The 22,361-nt window shown below is 37.8% G+C and overlaps 1 protein-coding gene across 3 annotated transcripts in view; it reads left to right on the top strand.

Moving 5' to 3' along the window:
- LOC128247059 (uncharacterized) overlaps window positions 1-22,361 on the top strand; it is a 125,850-nt gene that overhangs the window by 34,065 nt on the left and 69,424 nt on the right. For 2 of the 3 annotated variants that reach the window (XM_052965837.2, XM_052965838.2), the window contains one exon: window positions 12,043-12,128. The exons of the other annotated variant lie outside the window; for it this stretch is intronic. The gene's annotated coding sequence lies outside the window, so the exon portion shown is untranslated. The remainder of the gene's footprint in view (window positions 1-12,042; window positions 12,129-22,361) is intronic. 3 annotated transcript variants of the gene reach the window in all.

Raw genomic sequence — 22,361 nt, 5'->3', positions numbered from 1 at the left:
CATATGAATATATTTGCATTTTAGTATGTTTGTTGTTTCTCACATATATATATGTGTGTGTGTATGTATGTGAGAGACAACAAACATATATGTATGTTTATGTATACACAAGCACAAATCCATAGTAATTTATGAATGGAGGCGATACATATGTGTTGATTGTAACACATATACAGTGAGACAGAGAGAGAGAGAGAGGGAGAGAGAGAGAGAGACAAACACATCAAAGCACCAATGCTGTTGCTGTCATCATTGTTGCATCTGCTAGTGTCACCTGGAAGAAGAAATCGGTGAAGCATTACCTTCTTCCTCATTAGTTATTGCTTTCCAATTTGTTCATTTTCTATGAGTCGCTCTCTTTTCTTTCATTCTTCAATTTTATTTTTGCCATTATCTTCTCATCTTACCCTCAATCATGGTCTTCCTTTTTTCCTTCCTCCTTTTCCTCTCTTAATACCTATTCTTCTCATTTTTAATTTTTCCATTTTCTTTCTTTGTCTCCTATTTTGAATTTGCTTTTTTCCCCATCCATCTACATTCCGTTATCTTTTTTTGCTTTCCTTCTTTATTACTCAGTCTCTTACAACATATGTTATCCATTCATTGTGGTGTTTCATTAGGATGATAACTTAATGCTGTTGACCTAATGAACTTCTGTTGCTAACGAAGAAATAGCTTTTAACTGTGATGACATCAGTACTCCAAAGTCAAATATGATTTAGTAATAAATTATTTGATTCTTTGTCAATAGATAATGTTGGCTGGTGCCAAACAAATTCAGAACATGGTGATTTAGAGCTTCAGTGTGGCTAAGTTCTGTGTTTGGAGAGGAGCAAAGTGGTTGTGTACATATTGTATTCAGCTGCCAACCAAAATGTTTTGAGTTCAATTTCTCTAATGACATTTTGTGTATTTCATGCAGTACATTACATTCCTTCAGTTAATACAATGCACTTCAGCTCTGTTTGGAATAAATACCAAATCATCTGCAGATATTTCTTGAGACAGAAATATTTCCTCTCCACTGAAAGTTTTATCTCTATTTTTTTTTTTCTTTAACATTTCTAAATTAGATTAAATAAACATCATCATCATCATTGTCGTCATCGTTTAACATCCGCTTTCCATGCTAGCATGGGTTATCTCATCATCACTTCAGAAATATTGATATTGTTGAAACAGTGTTGTTCCTAAGTCTCTCAACGAGAGGCATTCAGTAGCAGCACTTTAAAGTAAGGATTTTTTGCCAATATGTGGCAGTCCCATTTTGGGGCAAATGCTACTGTTGTTTAGCCCTGGGAAACATCGTCTCCAGTTGGTTATACAACACAAGATCTGTGTCCTTATATTCTCAAACTTCTTTATGCTGGGTGGGGGTGCTAACCTTCTCTGTTTGAAAATATAAGGACACAGATCGTGTGTCATATATAACCAGCTGGAGACAATGTTTCCTGAGGCTAAACAACAGTAGCACTCACCCCTAAATGGGACTGCCACATTAGGTTGGCAAAAAAATTGTTGTTGATATTGTTTTTTAAAGAATGCTAGCCAACCACATAACTTTGCTGCATGTAATAACCGAGTGTTTGATTAATTAATGACAAACTTGAACCATGAAAGTCAAAGCTGATGTTCTATTCATATTCTCACAACCTCAATATGCGGGGAAAGCCAAAGAGGGAAGGAGTTCTTATATTGTTGTTTGACCTCCTAGAAATAATCAGTCTTCTTCAAATCTCACCCTACTATTTTAAAAAAGAACAACTCAATGGACGATGTTCTTGATATTTGAATTATCAAGGTGGTCATGTATGGAATGTCTTTCATCATAAGTTTATTCAATCAGAACTGGCCTGGGGCTGGACAATAACAATCATGACGATCTCTCCATGACAGAGCTTGGGAGCATCTGTTAGTCTCACAAGACGATAACTCTAGGCCTGGGAAGTCTTGCTTTAGTTTCGTTGGCAAAGCAGTGTCTCCTGTGACTGTAGAGACCCACATGTGTTTGTGACAATCCCAGCTACAGAGACTGCATTTGAAGGCACTGCCCATGAATTTTGTTCTGCTGTTGTTTTTGTTTATCAGATTTGCTTTCCTTCCTCAGCAAGCTTCAGCCTTTCCTCTTGTTTTTTAAAATCCATTTCTATTCTCAGACTCCAGCATCAGTGATCATCAGCAATGTCCTCCCACTTTTCAATGTTTGTGAAAAGGGATTTCATGTATCATTTGCAGACACCTTGAAAATGAAGATGGGGTTGTTTTGTGCTCTCTTACTGGAGGCCAGTTCACTACAAGCAAATCATTTGGGATCCTCCCCTTTGACATGCAGTGTACATGGCCCAGCCTGCTGAGGCATTATTGTTGCAGTAGGACGAAGAGGCAAAACAAAAAGACAAAATTGAGAAGCTATCCCTCAGATTAGGATACTGGAATGGTGGACCATGACCACTGGATTATCAGCAAACCTCCTGATGATCAGTGACTCAGGCATGACTACAGTCATTAACAAAGAACTGCTAAACTTTGAAGTGGATATCACAACACAACAAGAAACATGTTTTACAGAAACAGAAGAAACTATAGCTTTTACTAACAGAGAAAAGGCTCAGGTATAATTAAAGAGAATGATGTTGGCTTTGCCCTGGGAAACTCCCTGCTAAAGATGGTGGAATCCAGCAAAAGAGAGGGACTGAGTGGATATTTTCATTTCAGCTCTATACATCGAATAGTCAACATTGTCAGTGTCTCTACCCCAATCCTCTACTGTATACAAAATATAAAGGATAAATTCTATGACCAACTCTCAAGGACAATTCATGAAACTCCAAACCAAGAACAATTACTGCAGCTTGGTGACTCCAGTACTAGAGTCGGTGCTACTTGAGTTGGCATGTGATTGACAGCATTGGACAACAGTTGCTTGAGTTTTGCACACTCCATCAACATTCTCTTCCAAAATAAAACCTTATCCAAAATGTCTTGGAGACATCTCTGCCCCAAACACTGGCACCAAACCAGATACTTCCACTTGAGGAATGGACTCATAAATTCAGTCCCTCCAGAATAGAGACTCTAATGAGAATCACTCTTTGTTTTGCTGCAAGATCAAACTTCAACCAAAAGATGTAATATAGGAAACCCACCTGACAAACATTGATGATCCAACGACCAGGTAAAGCAGAAAAGTTCATCAGGTTACCAAATGATGCCTTCTCTGTAGACTCCTACTCGACAGGGCTGTGCTGATGAGGTGAGATTTTCTCAGGAACACCATCTACAGCACTTTGATAAGAAATGGTGCAAGACACAGGATTGGTTTGAAGTAAGTTCATGCAAGTTCACCATTTTTATTGAAGCAAAGCTTGTTGCACTACTTAAACATTAAATGCTCTCCCATCCAGGCAACCCTGTGCTCTCGAGAAATGGCAGACTAGCAGGAATGTGGGTGTGTTGTTAGATAGAGCAAAGTATATATTTTGGAGTGGAACCCTGCATCACTTCTTTCTCCAAATATTCACCTGTGGCCTACCAGTACAGTCTCTGCATTGTTACTCATCTTGCCAGAAATAGTAGCCAAATCTCCATAAAATCTCACCTTACCATAAGGAAAGACACCTGCTTAATTCTTAACATCCTGTTTACTATTTTCTAAGTCAAAAGCAGCTCCCCCCCGTAACGATTCTGTTACAGACGAGAAATAAATGAGAGAGGAAGGGGTTAAAGTTTACTCCCTTATATTAGAGAGTTCCTCACTTCCTTCAAATATAAACAAGGTTACTATTATTGTTGTGGCATCATGCATTTCAGCCCTGGCTGACCAGTGCAGTACCATGTACAAGAACTTATGAGTTGATGTAATCCTTGAGACACTAGATCTAAAATGAAAAGGTAGGATGGTCATAGATTATCTTTTAACATAGATTTGCTTGACCATCTCTGACCTGGGGTTATAATATAAGAGAACCTCTGTTCAACACTGCTGCCCTCTTTCGAGTTTCCTGCCTTGATATAGGTTCATTGAGGACTTTGGATTGCAGGAGGTTAAATTATTTCTTGAAAACATGTACCTCTACTCCATCAAGATCCCTCAGATGTTTTGGCAAGGCGTTAAATAGTTGTGGACCCTTTAATCCTAAGCTATTGCACTACATTGGACGAGATGACTGGGACCTTTGGAACAGTGAAATGACATTCAGTTAGGGGGCTGGTATAGCTCTGGATACCAAAGTTTGGTGCCAGCCCCTCCAGGATTTTCCATACACTGCATACCTTTCCTGTCCTTGTTCCAGGGAGTATAGTTGTAGCTCTTTCAGTCTCTCAGCTGTTCCATTGATGCAATCTTCCTGCCTCAAGTTCTGTTATTAATTTGACACTGTAGCATGACTACAGTTCAGAACAGTAGTCCAAACGGCTCAGTACAAATGTCCTACATAAAGCCATCACAGTTTCTTGGTCCATCTGGTCATTTACCTGTACACCACCACCATTTTGGTGATGTGCACGTAAAATGAGGCATCGTTGCTTATATCAATCTCCACATCACACACTATATGTCCATAAAATAAGGCATCGTTGCTCATATCAATCCCCAGATCATGCACTGTACTTAACTCTGGGATTGCCACTCCTTTTGCTTCAAAGTTTTGTTGTTGTGGCTTGTGAGCACAAGCCACAACTGGATTGAGCCAGCACAAGCCACAAATTAACTGGTAGCAGAGGGCTTGGAATTTACCTGCATTAAATTGCATGTTGTTTTCTTCAGCCCATTTATATATGGCGTCTAGGACTTTCTGTAGAAGATTAACATCAGAAGGTTTTTTGGCTGCATGTAGTACTTTTGTGTCATTGGCATAGATAGTAAGTGTGACTATCTGTGTGACTGATGGCATGTCTGAAAGAGCAACCATGAACAGCAATGGCCCCAATACAGTTCCCTGAGGCAGTCTACTCTCTATTACTGTCTCCTTGGAGTGGGCTCCGTTGGCTGCTACAGCCTGGCTTCTGCCTTTTAAGAAGTCATGCAACCACTCTCTGAGTTTCCCAGTTATGCCAAGTCTCTGTAGCTTGTGACATATCATCCCATGATCGACCTTATCAAAGGCCTTTGCAAAGTCAAAATATATCACATCCACGTTTGAGCAATTCATTAGTTGTTTTCAACACTCAGTCATAATGCTCAGTCATAATGCTGCAAAAGCTGGGTGTCAGGGAGTATGCCGTTATCTTTGAGGAACACAATCAGTTTCCTCTTGACAATATATTCCATGACTTTGCTGGACATGGAAGGTTAGAGAGACAGGTCTATCATTTTTAGCATCTGCTCTGCTACCACCCTTATGGATAGGACATATTATGCCTTCCTTTAACTTTTTGGAAAGTCTCCCAGTTGTGAGGAAGCTCTGGAATTAAATCTGTAGTAGTCTTGCTTAAGCCCCTTTGTGTTTCTTCAGGAGGATTGCTGGGAATCCATCAGAGCCTGTGGCTGAGTTTGGGCACATTTCATCAATGGCTGATATTACATCTGTTTCCTCTACTTTGTGTAGAGCTGTAGTGCTGAAGAACTCATCAGGCATATCTACTTCCAAATGTCCCAATGGAGTTATGAAAACACTCTTTCACTTATCCTCTGGGGTCTGCTGTTAGTGAACCATTTTTTTTAACAGTGGCCCTATTTTGTATTGTACTGAAGCAGAAGATTTTGCAAATCTATAGAAGGCTTTAGGGCAGTGTTTCCCAAACTTTTCGCACCAAATTGCAATATTGCCCACCTATCGGCCAAATAATGCTCCATTGCCCACCTGTGTAAAAAAAAAAAACCCTGACATGCCCAACACCAAATCCCCTTGTATCATTCGACACACACTATATCATAGACTTGTTGCCTGGTTAGTGCCATTTGGATTAAATATGTGGTTGTTTGCAAATCCCTTATTGTGGGTTTAGTTTTGCCATTAGTGTGAATAGAATTCTAATGTTAACTCTATATTATGCTGACAGATTAACTTCGGTAAACTTGTGCTTTCTTTTACACTGCTTTTTATTTTTCCCAAATGGACCATTGATCAGAACCAAAGATGCAAAAATAATAAATGATTGTATTATAAAGGAAAAGAATACAACCATGTGTCTGGTGCGATGCAGCTAGTGCAGTTACATTCGGTTTCAAACTTATCAACTTCAGCTGTAATTTCAGATGTTTCCACCAATTTGGGTAGGAATTCAATATATTTTGGTGGTACCACAAACCTTCTTTGCCATTATGACAATATTGCATTGTGGCATCATTGTCATTTTGTAATTCTATCAATTCCTCCGGAACGTTATCCTCGCAATTGACTGCATTGACCTCAAACAGGTTGCTATACCAATTTGAAATATTCAGCACAATAACATCTTGAAATCGCTCCACCATGTCATCTTGCAATGATTAAAAATAGTTGCAATATGGAGTTAAATCCTCATCAGCCGATTCATTTTTCAAAGAATCAAGTTGTGGAATTTGACGGAATTGACGTTTTGAAATGTTAGTCTTAAACAACACCAATTTCGAAATGAAGGCAGTGATAAATGATTTACAATCAATGAGAGTTTTTCTGTTTCCTTGCAATAACATATTCAAATCATTTAATTTTGTGAATATATCACAAAGAAAAAAAGATATCACACCTTGCAACCATCAATGGGGCAGATAGTGGAGTATCTTCAAAGAAAGATATGATTATATGAAACAGTTCAACAAAGCTTAAAATACAGTTTCCTTTTGACAGCCACCGCACTTCGGGTATGGTGTAAGAGTTTAGTATGGTCCTCATCATTTCTCAGACAGAGTTAATGGAAAATTCGATCAGACAAGGAACTGGACTTCAATTTGTTCACTCTCGATAACTAACTGTAGTGCACATTCAATCTACCGTTCATATTTTTTGCTACTAAATACTGCCAGTGTACCAAGCAATGAACAGTTAGTATCTGGTGAGGAATTTCACGCTTTAGGAGAGATGAAAAACCTCTGTATCTTCCTATCATCGAAGGGGCTCCATCAGACGCACAGGCAAGAATATTACTGAGTGGGATATTATGTTCAAAAAGGAAAGACTTGTACCTTTTGAATCAAGCGGCAATTTCTCTGTGAACAGCATTTCCTCACAAGGCTGAAGGTCTTTGCTGAAATACTGAACATATACCATCATCAAACATTGATTGTCCACAACAGTTGACTCACCCACTTGTATAGAAAATTCAGAACACTGGAAGGTATTAACGAGCTGATGTTTGACATTGTTATCCATTTCATTGATGCGTTGAGAAATTGTGTTATTACCAAGTGGGATCTTCATAATGTTATCGGGTTTTCCGTGCATAATGGTTGACAAAACCTCTTCGATAAACTGGCGAAGTAATGTTTCTCCAATTGTGTGAGACTTGCCAGACTTAGCAACAAGCAATACAATGTTGTACGATGCATTCAACCCGCCATTCTCTTGTTTACTGGGTTTCTGGAGTAGCGTGTTGAATGTTTGTTTGCTTTTTGAAAGAGGCACTCAGTTGCAAAAAGTAGGACAACAGTTTATCCTTCTTGTCAGAATGCTTTGCATCAAAGTGATACTTCAAGCGTGAAGGTTTCATTGCTTCGTTGGTTAATGTTTGATGGCAAGGAAGCCACATTGGTAATTGACAGTTCTGAGGAGAGGGAATAAATCCAAACGGTAAATAATCACTGCTGTACTGTTGACAAATTTTCTTGACTGGAGGCATCAGTAAACTGAAAATGTGAAAATGAATTTCTATGGATAGTGTCTGGAAGGCAGTACGGAATTCCCAAAAAGAAGAAGAAGTCGATAGAGCAGAGTCAGATAAAACATCTTTACTGGAGCAAATATGGATCTAGTTCGTTTGGCTGCCAGCATTTCAAAAATTAAAGTTTATTGAAAATTTTAAAATTTGGCAAATTAATGAACCTTTCCAAGCTAAATTGCTGGAGTTATTCAACTTTTTTCCAGAAAAATGTTTTAAAAAAGTTTTAGAGGTTTAAAGTTTGATCATTTTCACCCAGTCAAGAAACACGATTTCGAAGCTGTCGTTTTGTGTGTGCTGCACATTTTGTCAACATCCTGAAAATAGCACTTGTGTTTTGATATGAAACCGTAGAATTATGCACGACTTATAATTCCACAGAACACTTTTATTTTTTGAAGTTTTCAGAAAATATTTGCGAATTTGTTTTCTACACGTAGGACTTCATATGATTATGTAAAAAACAAAAATTGTGGTGGTGTATGATTTAAAGTCTAGGCCTATTTGGCTGCTATTTTTAGCATGCATGACATCCATCTCAATGACTGTGTGACAAAAATATTCGATGGATAAACAAGTCCACTTTTTTAATACAAAGGGACGTCTCATGCAAGTAATCAAATCGATAAAAGTGCATCCTTATTCTAGGTATGCCTAGATATCAGTAAATGCAGACTTATTTTCTAAAAATTCTTAGTCACCCACAAAATGTTCACACTGCCCACCAAAATCTCAAATCGCTCACCACTTTCCAGAAATTTGCCCTTTGCCCACTTTGGGAAGCTATGCTTTAGGGTTTGTTTTTATATTTTTGACAGCCCTGGCTACTTTTTGTGCCCTCTTCTTTTCATGGGAGTGTTTGAGTTCATTTTCGATCTCAAACGATGCTTGTTTGAGATAAGATCCTTTGCTATCCTTCAGTGGCCCATTTAGACAGTTTGAGATTTTTGCTTGTCGTCTCATTAGAATCCCTTGTCCCTGGGAATTATATTTTTGTGTTGGTTTGTCATTCTCTGTGGAGTAAACTTGCTGCATATGTTGTGCCTGATTGTCATACAGCTTGATGTATTGGTGAATAGTCAACGGCCTTGGAGAGCATAAAGATTGAAGTTGTAAATGATAAAAAGAAAGCTGACATAGAGGACTGAAAGCCATCTGGATATTGGAAAGGGCTTACCTGTATCATAATGATTTGTGCTGGGTATCAAAATGCTGACATCATGACTGCTACTCAATGCTCTGAGAACACTGTAAAGGCTGTAGGGCATGACGTGGACAGCTGCAATAGAGACAACAAAGCCATGGCCAGTAGAGAGGGACAAGCTGGCGTTCTGACTGCATCTTCACACAAGGATTCACCCAACAACTGCAAGATCATGTGATCAAAAATCCGAGTAAGGGAATTCAAGCTTTGGCAAGAGAGATGGGTTTTGGAGTTGCCATCATGAAACCAAACCCGAATGGGGGGGGGGGGCTTTGCTTCCACTCATACAAAAGGCACAAGAGACAAATTCTGACAGCCAAGGGGATGATGAAGGCAAAGAAGCTGCTGAACAAACTGAGGTATCCTGTTGAGCTGGGGATGATCTGGTTCTTTTCAGACGAGAAGAACTTCTGCCTGGGCCAGTTGCACAACACTCAAAACAACAGGTGGCTTGTCTACGATTCATGTGTGTCCAACATGTCATGAAAACCATGTTACCCCAAACTGTCTCCGGTGAGGTTGACATCATGCTGCCCCACATCTTTAAAGGGTCTTAGGCTATGTGAAGCTGCTGGAGACTGTGGTTAATCCCAGGCTGGAGAGGGTTGCAGCTGGGAGGCCATATGTGCAGCAGCATGGTTCAGCTCCTTTCCATACCCCCAGAAAGAGTCAGAAGTGGTTGTAGGAAAATTTCTACAACTTCACCAGCCCCAATTTCTAGTCTTCTATAATCCCATGGATTACTATGTGTGGGGCACAATTGAGAAAGACACTGCCTGTGATACCAAAGCCAAATTGGTGGCCAAGATCAGGGAGGTGTTCAAAGGTCTTCCCAGAGACAAAGTGAAGAATGCATGTGCCAGGTTCTGGAGTGGTCTTGAGACCATGGTGGAAGCTGAGGGGAAGCTTCTTTGAATAAACTGTTATCTTCCAGCCATAATCTAGTTGGTATTTTTTGAGGTTTTAAAATACTTTTATTATTGGATGGAATATTGTGTTTTCTTTTTCTTCTATGCAAACTTTCAAATTTAGCCCAAACATCTTGCATGTATACATTTGTGTGTATATATGTATATGTGTATATATATATGTAGACCTATATGTGCGTATGTGTGTGTGTGTATATATATATATATGTGTCTATATATGTGCATGTGTATATATGTGTGTGTACACGTGTGTGTATGTGTCTGTATATATATATATATATATATATATATATATATATATATATATATATATATATATATATATATCCCTCCTTTATAAATCTGACGCATTCTGCATCTAAAAAATCAATAATACCATGAAGGCTGCTGTAATTAGGTGCCTCGTTAAGCAACACAACATCTGCAGTGCAATGTGACCTCACTGCATGAAGCAGTGCCTTATTCACTTGACCAGTTTCCTTCATACTCACACACACGCACACACAGTTTCTTTTTCATGCACACACCCATAGCTGCTCTATCTAGTTTGCTTTCTTTCTATATATATATATGACATTCAAACTATCTATCTGTGTGTGTGTGTGTGTGTGTGTATATATATATATATATATATATATATGTGCAGGAATGTAGAAGCCTTGAGAGAATGTGAACTATTTCATTTTGAATGGTTTTACTCAAAGTAGAGAAACTACAAAGAATAGCAGTAAATATTGGGTTAAAAACCCTTTGAAACCCACAATTTCTGTAAACATGCTTTGGTGCAATGGGGGAATATTGGTCTTGTTTACAGATGAGGTTTTCAATCCCATGACAAGCCTTTGACTTTTTCTCTCCAAAGGAGTTTTTAACCCCAATATTTACATGCTATTGTTTGCAGCTTCTCTACTTCAAGTTCCATAGTTTAAATGAAACACACAAACCCATCCATCCAACTGTGTACTGTAATGCCTCGGTATACAAATTAATTTGTTCCTGGAGACTTCTCGTAAAGTGAAAACTCGTAAAGCAGAGCAATAATTTCCCGTAGTAGCAATGTTATAAATCATAATTTGTCCTCAGAAAAATATTTTACCTATAAAATTTATAATACTTGTAAATAAATGGCAATAAAACAACAGTAGAATATAAAGAATATTTTATGTAAAGTAAAAAGAATGTTGAGATAATTTATAATAAAAAATATTATTATTAATTATAATCGTTTTCTGAATCACTTTCACTCAGACTAGACTCGTGCACACCCTCACTTGTAGATGTGATCGCCAATTCACCAGCACTCATAGACGGACTTGTAGATTTCTTTTTAAAATACAAGTCTAGAGTTATTTGCTTAGAAGAAGCTTTTTTTCGCTCTCTCTAAATTTCTGAATAACACACAGAATCATTTGTTATGGGATTAGAAAGTTTTGAGCTTTGTTTAAAATTTGGATCTTGTGCTTGAAAAATAAAACTCATAAAGCCACGGTAAAGTTATTCTATTTATCTATCTATCTATCCATCTTTCTCCTTCCTTCCTATCTTCCTTCTTTCCTTTCTTTCTTCCTTTCTTTTACTTGTTTTAGTCATTAGATTGTGGCTATGCTGGAGCACCACTTTCAGGTAATTTAGGTAAATGAATTGATTCAGTACTTTTTTTTGTTTTTTAAGCCTGGTCTCTTCTGCATCTCTCTGCCTTTCCCAACTCTCATGCACCATTGGTCATACCCCATTCCCTATCCACCTTTCGACCCTACCCAATCTTTACAGTTGTTGCCTACTTCCCCTCCCTTCTTTAAGTCTTCCTCTCCCATATACTCTGGCAAACTCCACCCATCCGTGCGCCTTAATTCCTCTTCCCTATTTTCTTCTACACACATCCTACCTTGAGGGGCCACCTACATACCTTGTTGCTCTTTATCTCTTTGCAGCCCCTACACATCATTCCCACCTTTCTTTCTAAAGGCAAATAGCCATGTAACTCCTCAACAACAACATACTCTGAATTAAAACATAGAGCCTGTTTTTAATTAGAAATACAGTTATGAAAGGGTTAATGCATGTCTTATAGATTTCAGGAGAAACATTATTTATTTTTCTTTCCATTTTCAGTTTGAGTCATCTGATGACTTGTTCTAGAATCTGATTTGCTCTCAGTGACGTTTCCACCAAAACTGGACCAGATTAATATCATTGAGGTAAGATTAATCCTTTAGCAGTTGGATTACTCTGTCAAATGTAATGCTTATTTACACACATTGTTTGGAATTAATCATACATGATTTTATAGCTTTGAGATTTCAATGATGTGATTGTTTATTATTAGAATGACATTGTAGGGTAGGTGTGAGAGGTTTGATCTGGCCAGTTTGAACATAAACAGAGGTAAGATATTTGGGTCAAATATGCCCTATTTAAATGCCAAAGGGTTAATATTTTCATTAATTTCCTCATACCTATAGGATGGTTTAAATGTTAATGAGTTGCAACTTAATGAAACACTCATTTTTGCTTGCACTGATATAAGGCTGAGCTACACTTACCCATTGTGCTTATTGTATACATGGCTTGGTTCACTGATTTTTTGACAACAGGTACCCAGTCAGCTGAGTGTGGTACCTCAGGTAAATTGGTGTCTTAGCTAAGGAATATTTTTCTTTCGTTTGTTTAAACGGATTAAAAAACTACAATTAATCAAAAGCTCCTTCATGATCAAAAGACATTTACATATACATCTATGTCTATGTCCTGGTTGAATGAATAAGGATTAAAAGTATCTTCGTCAAGGAGATGGTGTAATGGTGAAGAGAGAACACAGATCGTCAAACAGGTTCAGCTTGGCAACAGTTTCTTTTTTAAGATTACAGTACGGTGGCTGCACTCGTCTGGAGCCCTTTCAGAAGTTATTTTTATTAGTTTCTCAAGATCTAAAGCAAGGACTCTCAACCACATGAGCTCCTTTGATTTCTATTTTATTCTGGTCGGCCCCCACAACCATTCAATGCTTAAGAATCATGTTTTATAAATACTTCTTTCAAAATTACTATTTTGTTTTTCACACATTGTGTAGGTAAAGCTATGGAAAACATTCAAGAAAGAAATTTAGCTGTTTCTTGCAAGAAACACATCTAATTCAAAACTTTTTCATGGACCCTTAATATGCTACTGTGAATCTCCAATTTACTATCTTGCTTGAGTGGACCTCAAAAAATTGTATATGAACCCCAATTGAAAACCACTGATCTTGAGAAAGACTTTTGTCTAGCAAGCTCTGCAGGCTAGGAAAACTCTAATAAATTATAAAGTGCTTCTAGTGTTTTAAAGGGTGAACTATAATTATTTAACAACAATTAGATTGGAGTTTTGTGTGTTAAAGCCAACAGAATAGTGTTGGGGTTAGGGTAAAACTGAATGGTGTCAATTAGCTGTATGTTTTAGTTGAAATGAAAAATGTCTATGAGCTGGGAGCAAATGAGCAGATTACAAGTGAACAACAGAGTTTCTATGTAGTCACTGGAATTGCTAGAAACAACAGCAAAAACTGTCTCAAATTACACTGTATCATCTTTAAAAGAAGGACACACAATATCTAAAAGAAGGTTAGAATGGTCATGGATCATCATGGAATGATCATAGGTCTGGCCTAAAGAGGAATCAGATGCGGTATGCAGGAAAGAAGACTGCAATGTTATGAATTTATGGATGAAGACAGCCAATTGCTTGACACAATCAAATGGAAATTGTAGTTGTGGCCATTACCAGTGCTGGTGGCACACGATAAGCACCATTCATTCATGTGTGGGTCGCTGCCTGACTGGCTCCCTGTGCCAGTGACATGTAAAAAGCACCCACTACACATTTGGAGTGGTTAGCTTTAGGAAGGGCATCCATCTGTAGAAACAGTGCCAGATCAGATTGGAGCCTGGTGCGGCCTCCTGGCTTGCCAGTCTCCAGTCAAACCATCCAAATCATGCAAGCATGGAAAACGGATGTTAAACAATGATGATGATGATGATGGATAGAGTTTGTGAATGAGGAATACACAGGAAGACATAAGATGGAATTATGAAGGCTGATCTCTTGAACTTCAAGATTACAAAAGATTGGGGTGACTGGTGATATGTGGTGCCTGAGAAAACCTATCCACCTTGGTGAAACTGATATATATATCATCATCATCATCATCATCGTTTAACGTCCGCTTTCCATGCTGGCATGGGTTGGACGATTTGATTGAGGAATGGTGAACCAGATGGTTACACCAGGCTCCAATCTGATTTGGCAGAGTTTCTACAGCTGGATGCCCTTCCTAACGCCAACCACTCAGAGAGTGTAGTGGGTGCTTTTACGTGCACTGGCACAAAGGCCAGTCAGGAGGTACTGGCAACGGCAATGCTCAAAATGGTGTATTTTACGTGCCACCTGCACAGGAGCCAGTCCAGCGGCACTGGCAACAATTTCACTCGAATGCTTTTTTCACGTGCCAGGAACGCGAAGCTGCAGCACAAGTGCCAGGAAGGCGACACTGGTAACGATATATATATATATATATACACATAACTAGGCCACTTGTGAAATTTCTATGTCAAATCATCTCCACAACTTTTTCATCTCACTATCTCTAATCCCTCCATCACTTGTCGAACTTCAATGTTCTGCTACTGTAATTAAATTAGAGTAGAACTACATATTTCATCATTTTCTTTTTCTGTGATACCTTCTGTTACCATTCTCACATTGAATCTCTTCACATCCATCTTTTGTTCTTAACATTATCCCTCTCCACTCATATCTTACTTTGATCACCCTCCTATGCTACTAAATTATCTGTTCCTCTCCACCACCAAATAAGCTCACTAGTGTTAGCATCAAGAATTGCACTCTGTAAAGTGGTTGGTAATAGGAAGGGCATCCAACCATAAAAACCATGCCAAAGCACAATGCAGCCTTCAAATCCATCAGATCCTGTCAATTTGTCCAACCAATGCCAGACAAAAGTTAAAAGATGATGATGACGATCTTCTTTCTACTTACTTTGGTCAACCTGAGGCTACAGAAGACACCCATGGTGGCTGAACCTGAAAGCATGTGTTGGTGATGTGAACCTCTCAGCCACATGGCCATGTCTACAGCTGTTGTTTAATGTCAGGTCAGCTCTTTGAGTAGACCTGTAATGAAAATATTCCAACTGCAACAAAGTGCTTTTAAAGGTATCCTACCTTGTTTAAGATGATACAGTGTGATCTGAGGTAAATTTGGCTGCTATTGTTTGCTCACACAGAGGCTCTCCTATTGGCTTATATCAGCAACAGTATAAGGGATGGGTATTTTCTCAGTTTGCAGTGTTGAAACCAAATCCTTTTATAGGAAAAACCTTTGAGAGACCAATGTTTCCTATGATAGAGAAAACATCTTAACAGCACCAAAAGACTACTGAGATAATTTAGTTTAGCTGCCATTGTTGTGAATGATTGGGTGTGCCAGTTGATATGTTGCTGGTCATGATGCTTTCACAGATTCCCATGACTCTCTGTTGCCATCCGATTCTATTATTCTGAATTTGAATCGGAAGCTTGAGCCATAGTGAATCTTTCATTAGCTGATTACACAGCCATGGACGCCAAGGAATGTGTTGCAGTTACTCTTTTGATAAAGCCTGGTGATCCTGACCATTGATCTTCTGGGATTCCTCCACCCAGCATCAATGTAAAAAACACCATTGGCTCAGTTGAGCTTTTCTACTTCCTCTTCACAATCCACCATGCTGCACTCCCATGATTTTGTTGTACCCCTAGCAAATGGGTGGCCAAACTGCTGATATACCTTGTCAAAATCAACTCATAACTATGCAGGGGACGGTTGTCGTTCTGTGAGGTATTTTCAAAATGCCCACATACCCAAGAATTAGCATTATGCTAATTCTTGATTGGTTGAGAACAATTACCTTAATTAATTCAATTGTAAATTTAATTGATGAGTGTGAATTGACTTTGTCAGCAGACTATGAATTTTGTTTTCCTTTTATCAGGAAAGATTCATGTATAAAGATTATAAAACTTCTTTTATGTTGTATTGTCGTTTGTCAGCAGCTAATAAGAACTCAATGAAAGCCAATCTATTGCAAATTTTCACAATTTAATTTCTATGCTAAGAGATATTTGGTTATCCTATTGCTGTTAGTTTGTTCTCAATAGTTTAAGGTGATGGAACTCAGTGAAATTAACTATTTTGGTCAGATTTAGTTGTTTTGACTCAGTACAAAACTAATTGTTATTGGAGGGCAAGAATACATTTAATTGTATTGACACTAATCTAGAGAAGCTGAGGTTTTGTGACTTTTATTTTACCTGAGTAAGAGAGAGAGAGTGAGAGAGTGAGAGAGAAAGAAATTGATATTAAATGGAAGGTTAGGTAATACAGGAAGAGGATGAAAGGGAGAATAATCAACACCAACAATTTGAACTCCAGAGGGAAAAGTTTATCTAAGTGAGCTAAGAATCTAGGGGATTGAGAGTATATATTATAAATTATTTTAGTCCCTTGCTCAGCCATTCCAGTTATAAGATATAAACTAATAATTCTCAACTATTACTATCACTACCCTTCCACCAACCACCCTTTACTACCACTCATCCTCCTGATTCATTTTTGCTTTTATGTAAACTCAGTCCTGTGAGGCTTATAAAACATTAAGTAGAGCTTTTGAGGTTTGCAGTATATTATAGGCTTCATCTCCTCATGATACCTATTTAGAGTTAAGTAACTGAGTCAGTGATGGTTCATTGGTCATTGATACTACGGACTACTACTGATACTCAACGACTTGTGTTGCCCTTGGCAAACAGTTATATATTGTGTCAATTTAGACTCATCATCATTTAATGTCTGTCTTCTTGGCTATTCAATTGAAATACTTTATAGTTGGTCCAAGCTTAGTATTATCCTATGTTTTGATACTGGTTTAACAGTTTTATACTCTCAGCTCCATCTAATTAGAATGATAGTTTGGTTAGAATTTTGTGTTAAGCCATAATGAGAAAATCTGACTGACAAAAAGGACTTTTTTATAAACAAATTTGGAAATGTAGATGAGTAAACTCACAAAAGTTGTATATTTGAATAAGTTGAAAATATTCAATTCAGACGATGTGTTTAAGAAAAGGTTATGCAATCAGGATTTTGCTAAAGGTATATTTTGGGGTTTGGGATAATACCAATGTGTCTTGAGTTTAACCTGTAACAAGCATAAAACAATAAATTAAAGTCACACACTCTTTCTCCGACACAGTCATGCCTGCACTTATACTCCTTTTGTGTTAGTACACTGCACTCGTTCAAAAGGTGATGGATACTGTTGTCCTCTTTTCCTGCAGATTCTACATTTGCTGTTTGACTGAGTTTCCTTAATCTTTGCTTTTATCAGATTTGTTCTAATGGTTTGTTTCTGAATAGTTATAATTAGTGTTTTGATCTCTCATTTCTGTCAGCCAGAGCCAGTGTTGTTGTTGTTGTTGCATATATCAAATAGTTTTGGGCCTAGCCACAAGAAATCATTATTATATTTACTCTTTTACTTGTTTCAGTCATTTGACTGTGGCCATGCTGGAGCACCGCTTTTAGTCGAGCAAATCGACCCCAGGACTTACTCTTTGTAAGCCTAGTACTTATTCTATCGGGCTCTTTTTGCTGAACCGTTAAGTTACAGGGACGTAAACACATGTCAAGCGATGTTGGGGGGGACAAACATATACACACACATACATATACATATACATATATACGACAGGCTTCTTTCAGCTACTTGTATGTATTAAAAATAATTGATGAAAATATGTTCTATCTGAAATCGTTGTTTTATCCTCAAGTATAAATGTAGCAGCTACTGGTTCTAGAATCCAGAAGCTATGACCTAAATATCAATATTTTTAAGGAGACAATGGGTTTCTTATCCAGCTTCTTCAATTTGTGCTAAGCAGTTATGTTTTTTTTTTTTTTTTATACAAAGAGACTTTTTTTTTGTAAAAGGAAAATCTCTTTTGACTTTTGTCAAGTAGAGCCATATTTCAGTGACTTGAAACAAATTTTATATCTACTTGGTTTTTAATCATTTATATAAATATTTATAAAATATTTCAAAGAAAAAAATTGCAACAAACATTCTCTGAGATTAATATAACAAATAGGAACTGATATAAACAGTTGACTCTTTTGAAGACATTTTTTGTAGTGATAGCAGCAATAGTAGTAATTGTTGTGGTCACGTTGGTGATAGCATTAGTCAGAAAATGGCAACTTGTTTTATTTTAATTTAAGCCTCCTCCTCCTTATTGGAAATGGTCTAATATCATCTCTGTTCCAAGATGAATGGAACAGCTCCACACATCACCATGTTTTTCTTCAAGTGGCTGCAGCCAAGATATATTTCACTAGACTATGCCATTAGTTTTGGTTGGCCCCCAATTCCATGTTGTGTATCTCTGCCAATGATGTCGATGTAGTTGAGTGGTCATCATTCTTTGTTGGTGTGGGGATAGTTCAAAACTATATAATATCCAATATGGTCTGTTGTTCAGCACAAGAGCATTGGCCAGCAAAGCTTTCTTTGCATTGAGCAACAATAGCAGAAATGGGTGGAGTATTTCCATAGATCTCTCTGGTCTTGTGCCTACACCATAAGATGTTTTAAGCCCTCACAAAAAGCCTCAATGAGGATGACAACTACCTGCCAACATGCCCCAATGATGGCACACAAACAGGTTAGCCAAGGGTGGCATCTTTTTCCTTCAATTTCACCCCTACATTCCTGGAGTTGTCCGGAGGGGGGGGGGGGTTCAAAGAAGTTAGTCACTTCAAGGAGAGGTAGTGTCCTATTGGTCCCATCAGCATCACTTGTGTATCCCAGTGTCCTTATCTTATTATAAGCTACAACAGTATCTAGAGGGGTTTCACTACACTTTCTTGTTTTCACAGTATTCCTACATTCTGAAGTTTAGAATCTGTAATAAATTTAATCCTTTCACTTTAACCACGTCTACCGAGAGTCTCTTTATAATATCTTGCATTATTATTATTGAATATTCTTTGATTAGCAGAAAGGTGGGATACTTTAATTGATAGGTTTCTGACTCATCAGTAATGGACCTGATGTAATTCTAAATCTCTGGATGTAAGGGGAGACTCTGGTTTGGTTTGTGGTAGGGTTAATGATAATACAGTTTGGAATCTAGGTTTAATGTAACATCTAAACAAGTTAGCTATTTGGTTAAACTTTTTGAAAGAGATAGATAGGTTCGAGTTTCTAAAGAAAGAGTAGACATATTTTCTCAGCTTTCTAATTCAGCAGAGCATCATTCCCATGCAGTCTGTTTCTAACCCCACCCCCAGGTTCAGAAAAATTCCTTCCATTTGTATATACAGACCTCACTGGTCAAATGCCTCCATAGTAATGCCAATTTCATTTACCTTAGATATTCTATACCAATATTTCCTCCTGGAAAGAGATATGCATTCTCCCAAGCTAAAACAATAGTCTCCATCCTGTCTTTGGTCATATTTGTGCTCTTCGTGACCTTGTTTAGTAAAAATCGGGGAAACGGACAGGTAGTAGTTTTCTCTGTCAAATTGCACAAATGAAGTTCAGTCTTTATTATTCAGGTTCTCAAATCAATGGACAGCCTCACCAGTGCATTGCTACAGTTGTGTGTCTGTACATATGTGTTTGTGTATATGTATCTGTTTGTCATTCTGTCTGTCTGTCTGTCTGTCTGTCTGTCTATTTATATTGGTGACACAAGTGTGTTTATGAGTAGATAAGTGAACTAATAACAGATCCTCTATATGCTTGATCTGTTAGAAATAGCTAAAGCTCCCTCAAATTTTACTTTACCATCTTAAAGCAGAAAGGCCACATTGGATAAGGTAGTTCTTGCTAGATAAATGATGGGATCGTTACAGCTGGAATGTCTTTGATCAAAGTTCTTCTTAGTCAGGGCGGTCTTGAAGTCTTATTCCTTGACTAAAGGTAACACTAGAATGACTGTAACAGAGTTGGAGCTCACCATTAATCACTGAGTTTTCTTTTCTATTAATTTCCTCTTATTATATTTACTGTAACGAGCCATTTACTCATGAATGTCTGTCAAATACAAATAAAAGGATTTTTTCTTTTCTGAGACCACTTCCAATAAAATCAGACTTTCTTAAAATTTTACATTCATTTTACAGACATTTCTATATTTTTTTTTTTTATTTTTTTCTAAATTTTAATTTTTGGTTTAAAGACAGAGGCAGCCTAAAATATATATCTGTTATTGGACATGATGGATCCAGAGGACAACCTTTGACATCGGTCAGGTTGTTAGGCAAAATAATGTAGAGTATGGTATTTGAATCAATTAAATGTTTCGTCTGATTATGACTGCTGCATCATATTATATCTGTTATAAATTCACTTTCTGCCTTGGTTTCCAAGATTCTCCAGAGAATCTCATGGTCAGTGACTATATCATTATCATCATCATCATCATCGTATATAGTCGCACTACTTCCTTTTCTGTAGAAGCACATGGCTGAGTGGTTAGAGCAGTGGACTCATGGTCAAGGGATTGCAGGTTCGAATCTCAGATTGGCAGTGTGTGTGTGTTTATGAGCGAAACACTTAAGCTCCACATGGCTCCAGCAGACACTAATGGCGAACCTCTGCTGACTCTTTCGCCACAACTTTCTCTCTCTCTTTCCTCCTGCATCTAGTAGCTCACCTGCAACAGACCGGCGTCCTGTCCAGGTGGGGAACCTACATGCCAATGAAACCAGGAAACTGGCCTTTATGAACCAGACATGGCTCAAGAAGGAGCAAACAACAACACTTCTTTTCCTGTTTTTCTTTTTTGAACAATTATTTGAATAGTAATAATAATAATGATAATGATAATAATACTACTACTACTACTAATAATAATAATAATAATGTACTGAGAAGAGCATTATCGCTGTGAAAACAACATCCATTCATGAACTTTTTTTTTTCTTAACTACATGTTTTACCTGTGAATTTGCGTGTGTGAACTGGGAATGCATACAACGAGTTTCTCTGCCGTAGGTGTACGGAAAACACTCGGCGAGAAATGGAAGAAAATTTGAAGAAAGAAGAAGAAAAAACAACATAATAATAATAATATATGTCCTTGGAGACAGTATCAGAAGGCATCAAGAGGAATATAAAGGAAATTGGAATAGAGTCCCCAGTAGAAATATTACAAAAGGTTTGCCTCCTTGGCATGGCCAGAATAAACAGGAAAGTATCAGATAATTGAAAAGAACAAATAGCATGGTACTGTAGGCTGCAGGGAGTTAGCCTGTTGCACATGCAAGACCCCAGGAGCTCCAACAAAACTTGTGATAAAGAGAAGATAATAATAATGATAATAATTTATGCCCTGATGTAGTACCAGGCACTGACTCTCATGGCTTCTAATCTTAACTGATTGGAAGTGTTATCATGTACATTGTTTTGTCTTGGTATAAAAGATGGACTACAACAAATATTCTGCTTAATACCACAGATTTGCTTGTAACCTTAATGATTTGAGCTTGTCCTTTGGTGGCTGACAATATATGCATCTCTGATCATGAGCAGAAGTAGTGGGGGAGCATGATAGCCATGTGTTGAGAGGAATCCTTTGGAGGTTGAAGAAAATTCTAACTGGGCTCCACCTGCAAAATCATGCACCATTTATCTTGGTTTGAGATCACCATGTCGTGCACATATGGTTGTGATGCATGTGCCTGATGTACTCTTATCAAATGGGTAGTCATATTGGGTATACTGGGCTTTGTATATTTTACCCCAATGTCATTTTGATGGCATGCACTGCTCTCTCACTCAATAATAATAATTAAATTGAGGAAAAAAAGGAAACCAAAGTTATAGATATTGTAATGCCTGGGGATGCATGCATAAGTGATAAAGAACTAGAAAAGATGGAAAAGTAGAGACTCCTAAAAGATGAAATTGCAAGAATGTGGAGTATGAAGAGAGTGTTTGTAGGAGCATTCAGTGCACTAACAACCAAGTTTGAGAAATATGTCAGAGAAATTGGAATTGAGATGAGAGCAGAGCAAGACCAAAAGACTGCTGGGGACAGTTAGGATTTTGAGATTGGTACCTGGATGTTGAATGCCTCCCATGATAATTAACACCTGAGTATCAAAGTTAATAATGTGTGGAAAGAGACCCTGTGAGATATCTGACAACAGGCTGCTGCCCCCTCTCATAGAATCAACCAGAGCAAACAAGACCAAGCACTCTGCGAAGTAAAACACCACCACCACCAGAAACTGAAAGAAGCCCATCATATATATGTGTGTGTGTGTGTGTTTGTATTTATGTTTGTCCCTCCCACCACTGCTTGACAACTGGTGTTGGTGTGTTT

Source organism: Octopus bimaculoides, chromosome 2 (genome assembly GCF_046866305.1).
Source record: "Octopus bimaculoides isolate indiv1 chromosome 2, ASM4686630v1, whole genome shotgun sequence".
Classification (NCBI taxonomy): Eukaryota; Metazoa; Mollusca; class Cephalopoda; order Octopoda; family Octopodidae; genus Octopus; species Octopus bimaculoides.
This window is presented reverse-complemented; position numbering and strand designations above follow the sequence as displayed.